The sequence below is a fragment of the Sebastes umbrosus genome, chromosome 20 (genome assembly GCF_015220745.1).
Source record: "Sebastes umbrosus isolate fSebUmb1 chromosome 20, fSebUmb1.pri, whole genome shotgun sequence".
Taxonomy (NCBI): Eukaryota; Metazoa; Chordata; class Actinopteri; order Perciformes; family Sebastidae; genus Sebastes; species Sebastes umbrosus.
Genome location: NC_051288.1, coordinates 5,064,115 through 5,084,723, shown reverse-complemented (window position 1 = coordinate 5,084,723; position 20,609 = coordinate 5,064,115). Strand labels below are relative to the sequence as shown.

Below are 20,609 nucleotides of genomic sequence, written 5' to 3'. Positions count from 1 at the left end.
TACATTTTATCGCCTGCTTACTTTGACGACACGGTAATTTCGGTGGCCTAAGAAAATAACTGACCAATTGCTGATAATTGTCGGGGATGGCAGCTCTGTTGGATGAGGGGTGAAAGGTCGCCGGCGACGGGCTGCTAACCAGCTGTGGATGGGTCAAGAGGGATTAAGTTTGAGGGATGGTCAGCAACAGTAATGTGAGTTTGGAGGGGGAGTTGTTTGAAACAGGGATGATAAGGGTTTAGTTAACATTATGTGTTGGCTCCAAATATGCCAGTATGGGATGATTTTTTTCTTTTATTCAGGAAATAAAATGACACAATGGAAGATGATAGAAAGGCAGAATAAAGATCCTTCCAAACCGTTAAATATTTTCAGGGGTTCGTTTCTTTTTTTAAGAAGGTGGATATAAAGTTCGTCTTGATGTTTTTGATGGTTTTGACAGACCGGTCCTGACTTTTGGAGGTTTGATATCGAGACTTGCAGACCAGAACTTCTCTTTATTCCTAGTTTTCTGGGTCAAACAAATGATTGGACTGCTTGTCTTTCGATTGAAGTTTTACAATAGTCAGAAGCAAACAGCATTCTAAAAGGAGAGAAGCTTAAAAACAACTGAGAATACGTTGTGTTGTCGAACTGATAAAATACGAAAAGCAACAAGATAAGTTAGACAAGTAACCTAAAGAACAATACACACCGAATGGCATGCATCAAAACAGCTGCCCCGATGTGGCAGCCAGGCACACTTCACTTCACACCACTGTCATATTTCCAGCCTTGCTGCCCCTGAAAAATCAGTTTTTTTCCCCCCACTCGCTCCCTGCTTGTACATCCCGGCTCCCGTAGCAGCTTTGCCAGGTATAAAATGTAGGCCTATAATAGTTGAAGTTTAGGCTATATGTTGTCAAAAACTGGTAGACTACCATATATCAGTTTCTGCTCCTTTCAAAACCTGACATCTGTAGTCAGATACATTTTTCAAGTTATTATATTAAAAATAGACAACTACAACAGGCAACTTACCCATGGCATTTCCTTGTCCACTCTCGGCTGCACCTGAAACCCCAAAACAGAAATGTGTTTAGGAATATGCACCACTAAAGCACAATAGTACCTGAGTGATAGGGGCCTTACTGTAAAAGTAGGCCCTGCTCTTTTGAGGCCCTGACATGAAGAGGGTCCCTGTGTCAAATCCTGGTTTTAAGATTTCTTTATTTTAGTTTTACACGTATACATTTCTAAATTAAGTGGTTTAATTCAATTAGCACGCAGTAAACCTGGAGCTACTGAGTATTCCATCATAGGAATACTATACAAGAGAGGCAAGGAACGGGGTTAATATGAACCCAGCAGATCGTTTTTGCCCAGGGGGGGATCCCTAGCAGGTTAATCGAGCCATGCAGGTCAGGCCATGCCTTTATTCAATGGATCCTAATACATATATACAGTATCTTACAAAAAGTTATTCCTCATTTTTCATGCATTCTCCTACACATGTCCAGCAACACGTGTCAATTTCCAGACTTTGGGAAACAACTTAGTTAGGCTTAGGCAACAATACCATTTAGTTTAGGTTTAGGAAAAAATTGCGGTTTCGGTTAAAATAACTACGGAAGTCGCATTACTTAAGTACGGAAGCTACGTGACAAATAAATTAACAGTGACTTCTGGTTTCACACGGGACACGACCACCAGTCTTCTGGGCGAAAGTTTGGTGTTTTATGAAACATTAAGAACTCCAAACTGTGGTTTTAGACCCGTTATAACACTAAACTGCACCATATAAACATTTTGGACAAAGAACTTTTTCATTATTTGGATGATTGCGGCTTTTAAAATGTTGTTTTTTTTTAAAAGAGTTCATAATCGAATAGATGCCATGTTTGCTAAAGTTTTACTTGGTGAGACGGTTTCTACAGTGAAACAGAACAGCGACAGGAACAGTAACATCAGCCATACTTTGTGCCTCAGCTGGTTAGATTTGGCACAGAAGAGCAACTGAAGAGGACGAAGCTGAAAGAACTAAAAGTAAATGTGACAACAAAACTGCGCTGGAAACACTGGAAAAGAAAACGGCTCCCCCTCTCTCTCTCTATTACTGTTTGAACATCGGCCACCTCTGACCAGCATGTGGTCGTCACCAGTAATCCCACACTGTGCAACACTATAATCAGTGTTTCCATCAATGCAAAGGCAGAGATGAGTGTGAAGAGGATTTTAGTATCTCTTAAAGTCTTGCATGGTTGACAGTGGCTTTGGAAGAAGCGTATAAACAACACAATGGCAGCTCACCGCAGTGGAGTATCAACATTTCATGGGATTCCCACAGTGAAATGGAATCCCTGATTATCAGTTTGGGAGGGCTGCTTTACATGAAAAAAGGCAGAAACTGTAAATTCTCTCCATTGCCATTTGAGTGTCAGTCAACTCTGACCACTGAGTCTGTGAGGCCGGGCCCACGGCGAGCTGCACAGCGTAATCAGTGCTTTGATTTTCCTCTGGCGGCGCAGCGTAATCACAGACTGTGGCACCGCAGCGCGGTCGCCTCTCCATCTCCCGCTGACGGCCCTGTGACAGCTAAATGCCTGGGTCCGTGTATGCCCATTAGTCTCTTTCTGATTGGCTGGCTTGGTGCGGTTAAGCTGCTTAATTCCACATCATGTCTGGGCGGTTGGTTTGGCCTGGCTCTCGCCGCTCCCCTGTCATGTGGTCGGCAGTGTAGGCATTAGAAACAACAAACAAACACACCAACACTGGCGAAAAGTACAAACTGCTATGCTTTGAATGAAAAGTACCCAATTTCCTGTAGAGAAACTGAGTTTATACTTAAGAGGAAATTCTCTTTACACTGTTAGATACATAACCCACCTGTAATATCGAATTACGTTTAACCTCAAAAGACGAGTGTGAACGTGTTGCATTCAGCTGTGGATTCTCGTATTGAAAGCACAACCTGCCTTAATGCTGAATGGTATTCTGGTCTATTTTCCTAAACTGTGCACAACCTCCGGGTCTAAAAAGTGAAGCCAATGCGGAAGATACCTTGCACGGCAGCTGGATTCTCACGATCCATCTGGATATCACGCGAGAATCCATCTTGTCGGGCATCAAGTAATGCGGTTTGTGTCCGGCAAGAGGGCACGGACCAATCAGTGTCCTATGAGGAGCTACTGGCAGCTGTTTTGGTCTCCATCTTCTCCTAAGAAAAATATGACACTAAATGCTCAACTATGTTCACCAGCTACAGGGGCTAACTGAGCCTGTTTGCTGATTGATGCTGAGCAGGTAGCATAGAGTGGGTTTATCTGAGCTTTTTTTACTGAAAACTATCTGCGGCCGCAAAACCAAAAGCACCAAAACCTAAATCACAGTGTAGAGCCGAGAGGAACTGTAGAGTTTGGGATTATTCTCTATGACTTTGTCACACAAGTAACTTCCACACATTACCAGTAGTCATTGTCAATATAAAAATATTAGGGCTGTCAATCGATTAAAATATTTAATCGCAATTAAACGCACGATTGTCCATAGTCCATAAAATTAATCGCACATTTTTTATCTGTTCAAAATGTACCTTAAAGGAAGATTTGTCAAGTATTTAATACTCTTATCAACATGGAAGTGGGCAAATATACTTGTTTTGTTTTCGTTTTTGTACCCTCACAGGTACTGCATTTAGCATAAAAAATATGCTCAAATCATAACAAGGCAAACCCAAGACCAACAGGCAACAACAGCTGTCAGTGTGTCAGTGTGCTGACTTGACTATGACTTGACATTCCGAAAACTGCATGTGATTATCATAAAGTGGGCATGTGGGTACCCATAGAACACATTTTTATTCACATATCTTGAGGTCAAATGTCAAGGGACCTGAAAATGGACATGCCAGTTTTTCCTTGCCAAAATTAAGCGCAAGTTTGGAGTGTTATTTAGCCTCCTTTGCGACAAGCTAGTATAACGTTGGTTGGTACCAATGGATTCCTTAGGTTTTTCTAGTTTCATATGATACCAGTATCATCACTCTAGCTTTAAAACTAAACCCATTACAACCTAAAAAATGATGCAAGTTGCGTTAAAAAATTAATAAAGTTAAAGCAAATTTGCTTTATTATCACGTTAACTTTGACAGCCCTAAAAAACACTGATTATTGCAGCTTTAATGCCAGTGTGAAAACATTGTAAGGCTCCCTCTACAAGCAGGTCTGCATAAGAGTGACTCATGAGGGCATGAAACAGTCTCTCTCTGATGTTTTGTGGTCAACCCTAACAGAGAACAAGTGTCTGCTCGAAAGTTTTTTAATCTAGCTACTTTTATATATCCTCTAAGTTACAAATATATTTCTTCATCCCGGCCAAATTGTGAAGTCAAAGTGGAGCTGTTGTCTCCTCATGAAAATAGAATGAAAAGTCAATAGCCTACTTCTCCGCCTGACTGACGACAGGCTGCTGTTAACACCACGAGAAGCTTTTTCCACATTTCTACATGAGGTTTTGTCAAACCTGATGCCAGTGGGTCACTATCCGCAATGTTTTGATGATTTTGGTAGTAACAAACAAGCAATCTGTCTGTCTACACATGGACAATTTTTGGGCCACAATGTACCTGAAATTACAGTGCAGGCTCCTGCTAAATGTACGTGTTTCGCCCCTTCACCATTCATCTCTTAACTTGTGAGTCCAAGCCCCGGAGAGACACCCGGCCCAGACGAGGCAGCCTCTTGGCGCTCGTTCCCCAGTCCGGGTGCCCTGAGGACTGGGTAGCTCCCAGACATATGGCCCCCGTGGCTCCGAGGCTTCCAGGTTCGTGTAAGGATCCAGCAAAAGGAACAAATCTACCCCGCCCTCCGAAAGAAAAAGAGTGGCTTATTTTTCTGGGACAGCGGAGAATAGTGGGGGAATAGATAGAATTACTCCTGTGCTACACATCATGCCTGCTGGCCCTCGTGCCATAGATGTAGACGCTCGATAGTGGTTTAGTCTCGCTGGTTAGTCACGGCCTGACTCACCTTGCTGACAGGGAAAATCATGAAGCAGCTTGACCGCCCGCTGTTGTCAGGTTGGCTGGCTGGCTGGCAGTGCCGCTGCCCGTGAAGGTTGCAAAGTCACGGCTTCTGACATGTAACCCTAACTCTAAATTGGTCTCACTGCTCAGCTATGAGACTGCAAGTCTGGGAAAACATGAATTCAGTGTATCTTTTGCATTATGCCATGACAAGTCATTAGCTATTAGCCCTCTGGATGAGTTATGAGTCACATCTGCTGTTAACTAGCCAAAGGTATGACAGTATCCATGGCTTTGTTATGAAAATGCTTGTTACTTAGCCTAACATTTACCGTTAGCTTTTCATGCTGTAATATTTGGAGACCTCGGAAAGAACAATAATCTCTGAGGTAGCAGTTTGATGACATGTTGTTGTTAGCAGTGCCAGCGTGGCTTAATTGAAGTGCATGGCAAAAGCTTTGGAGGAAAGATTCTCATATTCTACTGATCCACTTTCCCCACAGTGGTGCGCCTCTATTACTCACCACTCTTCAAAACCCATTTCCCCCTTGAAGGAAAATTGGATGTGTCCAATTACTAACTCCCCAATTATTGTGTTCTGAGTTTGGCACGTCAACAGTTTGATTCAGTCTCTGCGCTGCGCTGCTTCCCTGTCCTACAACACCGTCACTTTGTTCTCATCCATGTTGTATTTTCATTGCGTCCCCATACTGTACTAAAGTTGCCTTGTCAGCTTGTTTTTGTACTCTTGAATCAAATATCAGGTTGTTCTCATACACCGTTCGTGGTTATACCTAGAAAAAGTAATGCACTGTAATAGCCCACAATATAATTTCTTATTTAATCCATGTAATCATGAACCAGGAAGTATAAAGAGCGACAAACGCTGTGTATGGAGGGTTGGGTTGGATGGATGGGTCAAAAAAACACTGGACTTTTGTCCAGGAGACGGCTGTTCCTATCCTGTGTGAAACCAGAAGTCAAAGTTAAGTTACACCACGTCCAAAGTTATTTCAACCCAAACGTTGACTTATTTGTCACATATTTGTCTTCCGTACTTAAGTTACGCCACTTCCGTAAGTATTTTATTTGAACCCAAACCACAATCCTTTTCTAAACCTAACCAAGTAGTTTTGTTGACTAAACCTAAACAAGTTGCTTCCTGTGAAGACTGAAGTATAATTTGAAAAGACTGCATGCATATAACGTGGAAATTTACACAATTAGCTAGACAGTCGTAGGGATTACGCACGAAAAATGAGGAATAATAGGGGACGTTTTTTTTTTTGCGATGTATTCGCATGTCAATATATTTTTCCGAAATGTTGTTTCTGTCCTTTTTTTGTCACTTTCAAACAAAAGGCAAATATTACGGAGCGAAAAAAACTAAACAAAAATTTCGAGTGAGGTCAAGTTTTCGGAGCTTTCGCACCGCGAATAAAGGCATCAACCAAACACGTTATGCAGAACGGATATATTCAATACGTATTGTAGTGTACAACAACACGGAAGCTCTGTAGTCCGAACTAAGACAGCAAACTTTATTACTCCTTTCAACCTTGACAAAGGCAGCTCAGACCCCTTCCGTTTTTACATTTCACAATAAAAGCTCTACACATATACCGACATATAAACTGCGTAACTGTTTACCAGAGGCAAATTCACTCAGAGCATTTCACTAAAAGGATGTGGCTTAATCTTACCTAAAAGTTTACACGTTTTGTAACTTTCTATATAGTTTTTGCTGGCTATCGTTTGACCTGTTCATTAGGATAGCGGTGTTCTGGTCGGCTTGTGCAATATTTCTTTTCCTAGACTTGTTGAGTCACGGAAACACAATATGTTCTTCCATGTGTTGTCAAGGTACCATGGCTAAAACCTCTCATACTGTTCCCTTTAATATTAGTGTTCAAGGAATTTTGGCTTACTATCCAGCATTAAGTCACTCTGAGGAGGACAGCTATAGTTGCAGCCTGGTCTCCTAAAAATTACCTTCCCTTAGTAAGAAACCTTTTTTGTCCTGGATTATATCTGTATTTGACATATCACATCATCAAAAGTAACATACTTATTTTAACTCATGATCGTGATTGAAGAAATCTTGGTCAAGTAAGACCAAAACGCCCGATTAGTCGACTAAACGACTAAGAGGGGGCAGCCCTAATGCCAACATTTTATTCTGGCGACTGGGTTCTAGATGTCAGGAAGGCTAAACATGGTTTATTTATACGTTAAGAGTTTCATATCTACTGCATTCTCTCAAAGGCCCTCTTTGACTAGTTTACAACACATGGTCGCCTCAGCTGTCACACTGTGGTCCATATGGGCCGTACTACAATTGTGCACTGTAGTAGAGAGTCCCCATGTGAACTTCACTACATTAAATATGCTGAATTATTGCAGACAATGTGAACAGTTGGGGTAAAAAGGCTGCTGTACACCAACTGATGATTGTGCCTTTAGGAATGCTTTTTTATGTTTTTCCCTTTTTCTCCTGAGGTAAGACTTACTGGTAGTGATGTTTTTGCAGCTTTGTTTGGTTAAGTTTAGTGTTTCCCTTATTATCCCAGGCGCTTTCACATTCATTGTTCTTTTTAAACGAGACCTTCTGACCCTTCACACATGCTTGGCTTTTTTGTATTCTGGGAATATATCTTTGCATTTTTTTTTATTATTTAACTTTAGATTAGTGTCTTTATCATTGGGTGCTGCTACAATATTAGCATTTACATTGTCTATGCAAATATAAACAGTATGGGCTCAAATAAGGGTCAAACAAAGCTTGTGAAATGATTTAGGTTAAATACAAACGGAGGATAGGAACAAATTTAAACTATCTTTTTTTTTTACTTACTGTGGGTGTTCATGAGCAACTTCAGTGTCACATACATGAACTTTGTGTACTGTATATCACACAAATAATTCTCTGCTTTGAATCTGTACTCAACTGTTCACAACAACAGCTCTTTTTTAAAATCAGTCTCTGAGTAACTGTCGTCGATATAATTTGCATACATTTTATTTAAAAATTCTCAAAGTCTTTAGTTTTCATTGACAAAGTTGAATATCTCATGCTCAAATTTCCGCACAGATTTAAAAAGGTCGTCCTGTAGGACGATATCCCGCAAGGGATAAATAAATAGAAATAACAAATAAATAGAAACTAATAAAGCTGTGGGGGTCACCAGATGATTAAAGGGACAAGACAGAAAAGGTCTCAAAAACCATTAAGATAAAAAAAAATCACTCTTTGATTTAATGACTCGATTTTGCACGAGCACCCTGAATGGCTCGAGTAAGAGAAAAATTGTAGACGTCGTTAGCATATTTGCTCATTGTGGTGACTTTTGCTGGATACCCGGAGCTATATGACTTTGGCAACCATAGTTACCGTGATCTGATCAGAAAACAGTAGGAGGCAAAATAATGTGATACCTGAGATTTCGGGTAAGTTGTTTTCATCAATTTAAACTGTACTATTAACTATAAGGTAGTGTACTGTTGATGGTTTGTGTTAAGCTAACGTTGGCACTCATGTGGTGATTGTCTAGCAACAATAATAATAATAAAAAAAAAGATGCAGCAAGCTACAAAAAAACGCTCTGTCTGATCGGGCGTCCACAACAACAAAAAAAGGCAGTGTGGTGCACCTTACTTTTCCAACCTGCAAAAAACGCTCTGTCTAAAAAAAGCCGAAAGGCCATAACCTGTGATGAGGGGTCTCAAGTGCACACTGCTTCATTTTAAGAGGTCATAAGCTAAAAAGTGTGAGAACCACTGATCCGAATGATGCATTAGATGCAGATATATTCAGTAAGTACCTTTTAAATTCTAAAAAAAAGTCTGCATTAGCCTTTAACAACCATTATCAGTCAAGCTGTATCACACATATAGTAGCACCTGCTTTAAAAGAGTCAGCTGTCAGGTGTTCAGTGGGAAACCAGACAGAAGAACACTGCGACTCCCATCTGAATGACAAAAGAAGAATACCGATAATTCCTCACACAATGAAAACATCCCTCTCCGCTCCTGTAATGTGACAACTGCTCCTCCATTAACACTTTCTTTTAATAAGCCCCCCCGGTCGACATTAACAGCGGCTTTGGATGATAAAGTGAGTGCTTGAGACAGATGTAGGAAAATTAGGATAGGGGTGAAAAAAAAAAAAAAGAGTAAAAAAAATCACTTCTGAAAAGTGACCCCAGTGGGCCGATGTGTTCCCGATGTCCCGGCACACTGCTTTGATATGCTTTACCCGTGATGGGAGGGAGGGACCCCACAATTGGAGGGGAAAATGTTTTTCCCAGAAGCGAGACATGCAGAGTGCTCCGCTGGAACAGCTGCTGGAAGCATCAGGGGTTGTTGGATGCTTGTAGGGCTGCTTTGCGAGATCGTCCCTCAGGTACCCTCAAATACACCCCCCAGTGCGCTACACCGCTTTAGTTTATATCCAATCCAACATGTCTGCTTCACTCGCCTCCTCTTTCAGCCTTCTAGCTCACTCAATAACTATCTGTCTTCCTCATATTTTGCCAGATTTTCTCATACAGCTCCTTCCAGCGTACGCCCCCCCCTTTTTTGGAGAACTTTGCCCTTCTTCATTCTCTCTAGCTTTTACTCCCATCCATCCACCTCTCGACCATACCTCCTCCTGTTTACGCTCTCTCTCTCTTACTCCCGCTCCACAGGGGCCGAGGAGGCGGCCAGGGAAGCTTAATGCATCTACCATGACAGGAGTCGGATCAGGATGTCTGGCTGTTAGCAATGACTTTTTCATGACTGGTGTTTAGGGCAGTCTGGGGACAACGGGACACATTTAGCTAAAAGTTGTATTTGTCACACTGACAAATGACGCTGCGGAGAGGGATGCAGAGGGCTGAGGCGGGGGTCGGGGGAAGTGTGAGAGAGAGATGGACGAGGATATGGAGAACTCCAGGTGATAATCAACCGTTAACTAGAGCTGTCAATCAATTAAAATATTTAATCGTGATTAATCACATGATTGTCAATAGTTAATCACAATAAATTGCACATTTTTTATCTGTTCAAAGTGTACCTTAAAGGGAGACTTGTCAAGTATTTAATACTATTATCAATATGGGAGTGGGCAAATATGCTTGCTTTTGCAAATGTATGTTTATATTTATTACTGGAAATCAATTACAAACACAAAACAATGACAAATATTGTCCAGAAACCCTCACAGGTACTGCATTTAGCATAAAAAATACGCTTAAATCATAACATGGCAAACTCAAGTCCAACAGGCAACAACAGCTGTCAGTGTGTCAGTGTGCTGACTTGACTATGACTTGCCCCAAACTGCATGTGATTATTATAAAGTGGGCATGTCTGTAAAGGGGAGACTCGTGGGTACCCATAGAACCCATTTTCATTCACATATCTTGAGGTCCGAGGTCAAGGGACCCCTTTGAAAATGCCCATGACAGTTTTTCCTCGCCAAAATGTAGTGTAACTTTGGAGCGTTATTTAGTCTCTGGACAAACTAGTATGATAGGGTTGGTACCAATTATTTTTAGTTTCATATGATTCCAATAATTTCACTCCAGCTTTAAAACTGAGCTCGCTACAACCTAAAAACTGCGTTAAAGAAATAAGTGGCATTTAAATTAATTTGCATTAACGCATATTTATTGCGTTAACTTTGACAGCCCTACGGTTAACGTTAGTGTTTCTACAAAGACTAACAACTTTTTAGATACTTTAGTTTTATTAAAAACATGTTGATGTACTGTGCATTAACAAAACCGTTATTATCTTGTACTGTACGTATCATTTCATTTGACTTAACTGTCAGATTCTAAGAAGAGGATGACATGTTGCTGACTGTAAAGTCATTTGTTATGATTTGTTGAAATGAGCTACAATTATTTTCATCATGAACTCATAAGCCAAGTCTGGACTTATTATTTTGGATTGCCAAAATCAGTCAAATCCCCACATGTTCATTGCCCAATATTTACTTCTATCAAGTGTTTTTCCCTGAATCTGATACAAACCCTACAAAACACATACATGATTCATACTGCAGTCATATTTTCTGAATAAACTCATATCGAATAGGAACGCTACTCTGTACAGACTATCTACTCCAATGCAAATCACCTAATTTGAGTCACTTAGCAATTACAATAACATAACAAAACATAATTCAATAATTAAAGGAATAGTTCAACACACTCATTAGCCATCTTGCCAAGAGTTAGATAAGAAAATCAATACCACTGTCATGGCTGTAGCTAAATATGAAGCTACATCCAGCAGCCAGTTAGCTTAGCTTAGCATAAAGAATTGAAGCATAGGGAAAACAGCAAGCCTAGCTCTTTTGAAAGGTTCTGGAGTCTTGAGACTTACGACATTTATTATTCAAGACATGCAAATAGTCCAGCACATAAACACCCCGTTAAACCACAACTTTTCTGGAAGGTGGTAATCTCTATATGCAGAATCTGTAGGCAACAGAAAAAGATTTTGGAATCAAAAGTGTTCTGGTCTCCGTTTGTAGTCTAAGTAGAGTAGTATTGACCAATCGTGTTGAAGCAGGCTTTGGTTGAATGCAGGTAAAGAGTGCGTGTGGAGAGCAAAAGAGGCGGAAAGCATTGGTCAAAATACAATCTCAAAAACCCATCAGCTATCATCTGACGATGATTTAGCTTTTTAATGTTTTAAAATTAGCTTGTAAACTGGCTACTTGTGAAACAATCTGGTCATACACGTCTCCAACTCACATCTCAAGTTGCAAATCGGACCGTAAACAATGAGCAGCACACGGAAGAAGAGGTCTTGGCCTAGATATCCGCTGGCTACACGGAAGCCCGAGAAATATAGCCCCTAGCTCCCAGAGGTTTATCCATCGTCAGACCAATAGTGGATGGGTTCCAAGATTTGGGAAGGTGTTAGACGGATAATTTTACTGTTGGAAAGAGCAAGGCTAGTTGTTTCCCTCAGCTTCCACTCATTATGCTAAGCTATATTAACTGTCTCCTGGCTTCAACTTCACATTTAATGGGCAGATATAAAAGTGATATTGATTTCTCAACTCTCAGCAAGAAAGGGAATATGCACAGTTCCCAAAACGTTGAACTATTCCTTTAATTCAGTACAGAATTAGCAAAACTTTCTTGCATCCATGAAGCAAAATTTTCAGCCCTCTGACAGATTCTGTCTTTCTTATGTCTAACACTGAACTATCTAGCTATTAAATAAAAACTGAAAGATCACATCCTACATAACAACTAAAGTTTATGGCCCAAACTACTCTCTTCTGTCCAAAAGTCCTTGTAAAGTTATAAAAGTTAAGAGTTACTAATACTTGCCAACTGGAATGGCAAGTGAATTCACAGTGTATTGTGTGATGGTTAAGAACTGAAAGCCATTTCAGCTGCAAAATACAACAAAAAATGTTCTCTTGGGACGCTGACAGATGGTTCTGCGGAACTCCTGGCCCTCTGAGTTCATTTCCTCAACATCACAGAGCTTAAAAAATGTGTTTCGATTGAAATAGTCAAGTGTCCAGGCTTCTTCAAAAACAATATTTATATTTTCCCCCTCACTGTAAAAGAGATACTTTAAATCCAGCCGTCACGGCCCATTGATAAGACCATTCTGTCCGTGTCTGTCTGTCTGTTGGCAAAGATTTGTGGGATTCTCTTTCCTGGAGATGAAATTTACCTCGGCGAGGCAGATTTGGGTCAAAGACCGAGAAGATCTTTACTACCCCTCTCCTTGCTTTTTATTTCTTTGCCTAGGATTTCTGCTGTACACACATAAATGTCACAACCTTGAATTCCTTTATATTTCCTAAACAGATTGGCTTCTTCCTGTGAAACCTTCCCTTTGTTCAGCTGGATGTCTTTAGATAGCCGTAGCAACATTTTCTTCCTTATTGTCAATCATTTAGTTCTTTCTGCCTATGTGGAGGGATAAATGTAAAATAGTGGCAGCAGGTCAATAGAAGCCTATATGCTTAGTGTTGTTGTGAATCAGTAGCTCCTGTAGTTGCAGACGTATTGGGCAATATGTACTAGTTCACTTCTGGTTTTATGTTACATTCCAAAGATATTTGGAAAGACAGAAATACTGACTGTCTTCAGTACCGGAACAGATATGTTGATTTTCCAAGTGGGAAACCGCAATAGCTGATCTGTTTACTCCAAGCTGTCTGGTACAGCTGTGTGAAGTGACATCAATATGGCGCCATACTCTAAACCCTACATGACATTAAGCCCTTTGTAACATGTTCACAATCATGATAAAGAGTGCTTGCACACCACTTATGCAAGGACTTTTGCAAAGACACGTTTTTCTTATATGTTTTGCTGTCTTGGCTTGTTCTTTTGTTATCTAAGTCTTGCTTTTTTTAACTACCTTGACAATTTATGTACATAATATCCACCAAATAATTTTAATTGTATGTTCTTTAATACCGCTGTGATGTTATTGGAAGAAAAATGGAAAAATAAGATTGCTTTTATGTACCAATGTGGATGGATCTAGTAACAATTTGAAATACAACTATTCTTGAGAAAAAAACACTACATACATTTACAGAAGTTAAACAGTAGTTAAGTGAGCAAGTCTGTGCAAATCACTAAAAAAACAGTAACCTGTTAATACATGTTAGTAGCTGTTGTATTACACGTATATGTACATTAAATACACGTATTTAATCACATTTTCTCAATTGCGAAAAAAAAATGTTTAGGCTTGCTTTAGGTGGTTCTTGCCTTTGTCGAAAAAGAGTGGATGGGCTCAATGGGATATGGAAACGCCTTTGCCAAATTAATTCTGACATAGCTAACATTTAACTCACATGACTGATCAGCTGTTTCTGCTGTCAGCAACTTCTTGGATATTCCCATAACGTGCGAATGCTTGTCTTCGTCTTCAGACAACATGAACCATGAGTAATACCAGCTGACATGAAAGAACAATTAAAACTTGCCCAATTGAAACAAATTTCGAAAGTTCCAAACCAGTTGATGGAAACATGCCAAATTCGTATTTCTTTTTTTTTTGCGAACCATTCAAATTCTCTTGACAATTGAATGGAAACACGGCTATTGACATGAAATGACAGATGATGTAAACAAGACGCAACCACAACGACTACGTGTTTATGCCGTCAAGAAGTGTAAGTTGCTGTTCTTCTACTGGCCAATAAATGCTGGCTGTGATCCCATTCAAAAAGTCGCAACTTCTCTCATGACAACAACTCATTTTTTTTGGGTGGAATGAAAACCTGCGATGGGTATGAAGGAAGGAAGAATGAAAGATTCTATCATACTAAGTGGCATTATCTACCAAGGAGGTACAATTAGATGAACACATAAAGTGAATACTGGTCTCAAAACTTATTTCACCTTCAATTGCATTATATTCTGTAGTACGTCCAATTAATGTCTTATAATATAACGTTTTTGGCCTGAGACTTTGTGGTGACAGGAGGCTGAAGGCATCAGGTTAGGAGGCGGTTGCTTTTTTCTTGGTCTATACGGAATCTCAATGAATCAAACAGGGCCCTGACAAAAGCTACATCAGTCCCTGGGACACTTTGGGTATCAAATTACATCGCACCTAATAAACCTGCCAGTCGGTTGCCACCAAAAAAAAACTCTTATCCACTACCTTCACCCAATAATATGCTGCCTGTTTGCCAAAAGCCTCTCTGGAATTGTGTATTTCAGATATCAAGTGATCAGATTGCGCAATTGTCTGGAAGGCCTGAGGATATTGTGTTGCGCTATTTGTCAAAATAAACTTCTTTTATGGACTTCTTTGAATTATTTTGGCTTCTTTTGACAGGTTAACTCAATGCTCGGAAAGGGAATTTGATATTAACTGTGTACACCCTGTGTTAAAGCAATAAGTCTTTTGGCCGAACCTATGAAGATGTCATGGCAGGTAGAGCTGACATATAAAGCCATCATGCCGCCTCGGGTATACCACGCGTCTGGTTTTAAGAGGGTGACATCAGCTTTTTTGGTCAGATGGGAGTCTGGAAGCAGTGTGATATGGACACACAGTACACTGATGACCAAAACACTGCACAGTGGTTTATAATATTATGTGGATGAATTTGACTGCACTGGAAAGTTATCACGGGGAGAATCGTGTTATCTTTCGTCACAGTGATCGTGAGGTAAATATTAGAAATGTGATGCTCATGTTACAAAGTCATCTACTTGGAATTAGCACTTGCACGTAATTGATTGGCTCTCTTGATCCACATCTAACGCTGTGGATTAGGAGTTTTTTTCAACCATATTGTTGGAACAGTGGAAGTGGATGGTGGGAAGACAAACCAAGACATTTTTGGTGAGTTTTATTTTGTTTCTGTCGGGTTTGAATGACAATATGTTTCACTGCTGGAATAGCTGATCTACCTGCTGAAACCACTAGGAGCGCGGCACGGCATGCACACGGACACGACGTCAGGGTGCTCTCGCGGCGGTGCGGGGGATCTGCCCAGTGAGGGTGGTGCCAACGGGCCTGGCACTCCATTCGGAACCTTAAACCAAGTGCGGCACAGCGGCCTCAACCTGGTCGCCTGCCGTGCGCCTCCGGGTACCCAACTCTCCTCCCTCCTTCGGAGGTAACACTGGGGTTTGTCCAAGCGGCACACACATACACACACACACACCCCTGCGCTGACAGAAAAGAGCCTAACTGAACATGCCACACACGTTTTACCGGTAGTAACGCTACTACCAGGCAGTGCCTGCGACGGTTAATACAAGGGAAATATATATTTTTTAAGATGGGACGAATAGTCGCATAAACTATTAGATGTTTTATAATTAACGACTATTCGAAAAATCATGACCCATCCCTAATTATTAACATTCCCTTTAACCGTTTTAACAGGTAACCTTAATGTCGGTTAACTATTAAACAGTTAATTATTAACATCCCTAGTAGTTTGCTTCTCTGTCCTCTAAAGTCACAACACAGTCAGAACACAAACGCAAAGAGTAAATACATATACACACACACATTTTACTCTACATGTTCACATTGAAACACATACACAGCTCAAAAGGCATTTCAACTGTAGACTGTTTTTGACCCACGGATGAGCAAAAACACCCACAACACCCACTGTTCCTCTCAGCATTTACATTAATTTACGGTTATAAATGCCTCTAACACCATTCTAAACTTCTGCCTGCCTCTCCTTCACGTAATCAACAATCACACCACTATCTCAATGGTGATCCATCAGGGGGAAAAAGAAAACATTTTTTGTCAAACTATGGCCAAATTTAAGTTGGACATGCTGGACAAAGAGCAAAGAGACATGAAGGGGATTGCCCGTCCAACAATTACTGAATCACATGCTTGTCTACCACCCTTTTACCGAATAGCTCAGGGGAATAATCCCTCTCTTTCCATCTAGTCGAGCATGTTTTGGTATAACATCTTGACAAGTCCTTGGGCATGTGCACCAAAAAAACGATCCGAGCCGCACAAGTCTGCAACTGTAAGTGCCAAATCAGCATACGCAAGAAGACATGGATACAACATTTTTATTGGCATACGAGCCACCGAAATGCAATAGTGCGACTGACTCCATAAGTCTGTCGGTGTGGACGAAGAACTGTGCAAATATACTGACGTGCCAAGACCCCAGTATAGCAGTGAAGGCATGTGTAGTCTTTGGACAATCTTTGATAACAATCTGAAATGTATCCCCCCCACCACCCCTTCCATGTGCAAAATAACGTACCCACAGCAGACTCAGCTTACTGGTGCGTTTTATGAGCAGGGGGGCGAGCTTTTATTTCAAGTTGCGTGAAATCAAATCTATGGGAATACGAGCACATCTGTCTCTGAATTATTGAGCAAATATTTTGAAATAAAACAGCTTTTGCGCTGTCAAACATGGTACGTCAAACGGGATGGGTGTTAAAGAGTGTGAAACTGAATGGGAGACACAGCAGCGAGCTCGGCGGCGGCTGACTACGCACCGGTCCCTTCAATCGGGGTTGAATTTAGCTGGAAGCCGGCTGTTTGAATTGGCCTCCAGGTTGATCTATGATCACAGGAAGCTGTGTCATGCCAAATTGTGACTTTGCCTTTATGACGCCGAAGCATCTCGGACAATAAATTCCAAAAGATGTGTGTTAACAGCAATGTGGGAGTAAATGTATATCTGTCCTTTCCATAGGGATTAAAAGTAGATCATTGTAAATAGATAGTGACCCCATAAAGCTGTTCCTGTGCCATGTTTCAGTCTGCTTCCTCCTTCTCTCTACAGAAAGACTAATGTAAATCTATAGGCCCAGGGAGAGAGAGGGGGAGCTGAGGGGGGTCAGATGTAAATCAATGGGCCCAGTAGACTTCCACTCAGCTTGCCTGAATCAAAGTCTGCACAGCTACTGGGAACAACAGTTGAAGGGATAAGACTGAGTCAGTCTGACAATTATTAAACATTTTGGTGGTTCAAGGAATAGTTCAATGCTTACTTGCCGAGAGTTAGATGAGAAGATTGATATTACTCTCATGTTCACATGCTATATAAGAGGGCGTTTTTCATTTTCATTGTCCATCAACAAAACACACACTCCTTCCTCTTCTTCCTCTACTCTCTTGTGTCTATCCTGTGATAGGCTTATATACCTTTTACAGCCGAAGTCATAAAAAATATGAGCGCGCATTACAGCAACGGAAGTGGCTTTTCCCCCACCCATCCATCCAGATGAGTTTTAAAACTTTAAACATTGAAATAATACGGTTACCACCATCAAAATGTCTGGTTGTCGGTTGTCAGGATCAATATTCCAACATCGGACTCAAGTTCTACAGAATTCTGAGAGGATCACCAGCATTTCAGAGCAACAGGTGTTTCGGTTTGAAAGAGTTAACTGGAGACTTTCAACCAAACGTGTGCGTGGTTGCTCTAACAAGACTAGAATATCTCATATTTTGGCTTAAGCTTTCAGCAAAGTTACGGAAATACGGACAGCGCCACTCAGCCATTTCTGACCACATTGTGGTCAAAGGGGGTATATAATAAAATCCTGTAACCAGGATTCAAGCACTCTGCTGCCATCTTGCGTCTATAGTTATCAAGTACACCCCAGGGACCTCCACCCACCCCCACGTTACCGCCGCGATGTCCCCATGGTAACGCGGCAGCAATGCTGTCAAACGAATGCAGCAACATCTGTAACTTAAGTAAATGGTTGGCGTAGATAATAAACAGAACAGTATGTATTTCAAATTGATTGAAGGTTTTTACGAGGACACCTACGTGTTCTGTTTGTGTTATCAACAGTTGCTGTCATTACGTGCAACCGTGACGCATTCAGCTTGACAGGCACCAGGTAACACTGTCACTCGTTAAACACCGGCGGCGGCGTCTATGGCCGCAAACTATTAAACGCGTCGACTTCCACTGGACTGAGGACACGATCAAAGATGTTTGTGTTTGTAGTGCCCGTTTTAAAACTCAATAAACTCAAAAATAGTATTTGACGTTCTGTACATGACCACAGATTAACGTTGTTCAAAACATCTAGTGACTTGTATGCTCGTAATTTCTTGCTGGTGTAATGCTAAACGCTGGGTTTCTCCACCAAATACATTTATATATATCTGGCCACTGGATATTGGGTCACTTACTAATATCCTCTACCAATTTGCTGATAGCACACAGATCTGGTGAGTCAATTTGTTTAGATTGCCATTGTGATCTTAGGTGGTTAAAGCCCTTGCGTAGCTTGACAAGCTATTGATCTCCGCCGCGCTTCTGTTGCGAAACTGTGTGTGCACATTACGTAGGTCGTCATTGTTTACAAACTATAAAACAGTCCATTAGAACACCCGCCTTCTCTACGATTTACAACTAATCAAATGACGACTTGTTCATTTGACAATACTGTTTGAATACTCTTCCAATAAAGTGTAAATCTCGCTTCATATTTTAATTCTCACACCACGCCGGGATAAGCCGTCTACTGTCCCATGTTTGTAATGTGTTTCATGACGACCCTGATGAAGGCCACAAGCTGAAACACGTTGATCTTACAATAAAGTTGTTCTAAACTGGAAAAACAAAGTTTGTAAACTTGTGTTTGGTGGATTATTTCTCTGTTACAATGATAATTGGCATTGTATTTTACATCGTTGGAAAGCCTGTTTATTTACCTTCGCAATGATGTCCCACTTGTAAAGATCATGCATTTGTGGGATGAGCAGCACAGCTGATTATGTGGGTAGCGCCCAAGAAAGATTTGCCAAAATGGTCCATCAATGGTAAACAGTGTATTCTCCTTTTGGTATTGACTCTTGTTTTGAGTTGTTTGGTGGATTAGATGATTGAACTCTCTATCAATAACAATGAACAAACAAGACATATTGGCAATTTTACACATTATTCATTTAATACAATATGTCAGGAGCCTCAGTAGTGGTGGAAGATCCATACGCAGCCACAACAGCCTGGCACCTCCTCCTCACGCTGGTCACCAACCTGGTCACACGTTGCTGTGGGATGGCGTTCCATTCCTCAACCAGGATTCGTTGCAGGTCAGCCAGCGTGGTTGTGTTGGTCACTCTAACACGTACAGCACGCCCAAGCTGATCCCACAAGTGTTGAATTGGGTTGAGGCCTGGACTCTTGGCAGGCCGTTCCATTCTCTCTACTCCCACATTGTGGAGGTAGTCTGTGATAACCCTGGCTCTGTGGGGGCGAGCGTTGTCATCTTGGAGGATGAAGTTAGGTCCCAGATTGTGGAGATATGGGATCACCACTGGCTGCAGAATCTCATCCCGATATCTCACTGCATTGAGATGGCCTTCAATGATGACAAGCCTTGTTTTGCCAGTGAGGGAGATGCCGACCACCAAAAGCTGTTACTCGATCGGTGCAACAATCAGCATAGCGTTCTCCGCGTCGTCTCTATACTTTGACCCTGCCATCCAACTTTGGCAGACAGAACCTGGACTCATCACTGAACATGACATTTCCCCACATGTTCAGGTTCCATTGTCTGTGTTGTCGACACCAGCGCAAACGGGCCTGACGGTGAAGGGCAGTCATTGCAAGCTTCCTGGTAGCCTTATGAGAATACACTATTTACCACTGGCAGAGCATTTTGGCAAATTTTTCTTGGGCGTTACCCACATAAACAGCTGTGCTGCTCATCCCACAAATGCATGATCCTTACAAGTTGGACATCATTGCGAAGGTAAATAAACAGGCTTTCCAACGATGTAAAATTCAATGACAATTAGCATCGTAACAACAGAGAAATAATCCACCAAACACAAGTTTCCGAACTTTGTTTTTTCAGTATATATGCTAAAAGTGTCGCCTGAGTTTTGATGTTCACTCCCCCATGTAGCCAATGGTGTGTCTTTAGCTCTGGTTCATGCTGCCAACCGTAGTTATTGGTGTTTTCCTCCATCTGCCACAAAGGACAGCAATGAAACCAATCCAGCGCTCTCGGAAACACCCTTCAAGAAGCCACATTTATACTTTATTGGAGGGATATTTTTTTGCTTTTACAAGAGAAAAAGCTTAAAAGATGAGACCTAACTGATTTGGCAAACTTCACAATAAAACCCAGCGCACAGCCGC

The 20,609-nt window shown here is 41.2% G+C and overlaps 1 long non-coding RNA gene across 5 annotated transcripts in view; it reads right to left on the bottom strand.

The window, feature by feature from the left end:
* The window catches only part of LOC119479398, a 379,295-nt gene that overhangs the window by 49,958 nt on the left and 308,728 nt on the right, over positions 1-20,609 (bottom strand). For 3 of the 5 annotated variants that reach the window (XR_005204671.1, XR_005204675.1, XR_005204674.1), the window contains one exon: positions 1,021-1,053. The exons of 1 other annotated variant lie outside the window; for it this stretch is intronic. This is a non-coding gene — a long non-coding RNA (uncharacterized LOC119479398). Of the gene's footprint in view, positions 1-1,020; positions 1,054-19,895; positions 19,953-20,609 lie in introns of those variants that run through there. One more of the 5 variants, XR_005204672.1, reaches the window with a different exon arrangement.